Here is a 1,430-nt window from a genome sequence, read left to right as displayed (position 1 = left end):
ACACAGTACCTTCAGTAGAGAGCATGCTGTCCACCATTACCAATACTGTCACTAGCCCAACACAGTACCTTCAGCAGAGAGCATGCTGTCCACCATTACCAATACTATCACAACACAGTACCTTCAGCAGAGAGCATGCTGTCCACCATTACCAATACTGTCACTAACCCAACACAGTACCTTCAGTAGAGAGCATGCTGTCCACCATTACCAATACTGTCACTAGCCCAACACAGTACCTTCAGCAGAGAGCATGCTGTCCACCATTACCAATACTATCACAACACAGTACCTTCAGCAGAGAGCATGCTGTCCACCATTACCAATACTGTCACTAACCCAACACAGTACCTTCAGCAGAGAGCATGCTGCCCACCATTACCAATACTGTCACTAACCCAACACAGTACCTTCAGCAGAGAGCATGCTGTCCACCATTACCAATACTGTCACTAACCCAACACAGTACCTTCAGCAGAGAGCATACTGTCCACCATTACCAATACTGTCACTAGCCCAACACAGTACCTTCAGCAGAGAGCATGCTGCCCACCATTACCAATACTGTCACTAGCCCAACACAGTACCTTCAGCAGAGAGCATGCTGTCCACCATTACCAATACTGACACTAGCCCAACACAGTACCTTCAGCAGAGAGCATGCTGCCCACCATTACCAATACTGTCACTAGCCCAACACAGTACCTTCAGCAGAGAGCATGCTGCCCACCATTACCAAAACTATCACTAGCCCAACACAGTAACTTCAGCAGAGAGCATGCTGTCCACCATTACCAATACTGTCACTAGCCCAACACAGTACCTTCAGCAGAGAGCATGCTGTCCACCATTACCAATACTGTCACTAGCCCAACACAGTACCTTCAGTAGAGAGCATGCTGTCCACCATTACCAATACTGTCACTAGCCCAACACAGTACCTTCAGCAGCGAGCATGCTGTCCACCATTACCAATACTATCACTAGCCCAACACAGTACCTTCAGCAGAGAGCATGCTGTCCACCATTACCAATACTGTCACTAACCCAACACAGTACCTTCAGCAGAGAGCATGCTGCCCACCATTACCAATACTGTCACTAACCCAACACAGTACCTTCAGCAGAGAGCATGCTGTCCACCATTACCAATACTGTCACTAGCCCAACACAGTACCTTCAGTAGAGAGCATGCTGTCCACCATTACCAATACTGTCACTAGCCCAACACAGTACCTTCAGCAGAGAGCATGCTGTCCACCATTACCAATACTGTCACTAGCCCAACCCAACACAGTACCTTCAGTAGAGAGCATGCTGCCCACCATTACCAATACTGTCACTAACCCAACACAGTACCTTCAGCAGAGAGCATGCTGCCCACCATTACCAATACTGTCACTAACCCAACACAGTACCTTCAGTAGAGA

This window comes from Oncorhynchus masou, unplaced genomic scaffold (assembly GCF_036934945.1).
Source record: "Oncorhynchus masou masou isolate Uvic2021 unplaced genomic scaffold, UVic_Omas_1.1 unplaced_scaffold_2593, whole genome shotgun sequence".
NCBI classification, from domain to species: domain Eukaryota; kingdom Metazoa; phylum Chordata; class Actinopteri; order Salmoniformes; family Salmonidae; genus Oncorhynchus; species Oncorhynchus masou.
The sequence above is the reverse complement of the archived record's forward strand: the minus strand, read 5'-3'. Positions refer to the sequence as shown.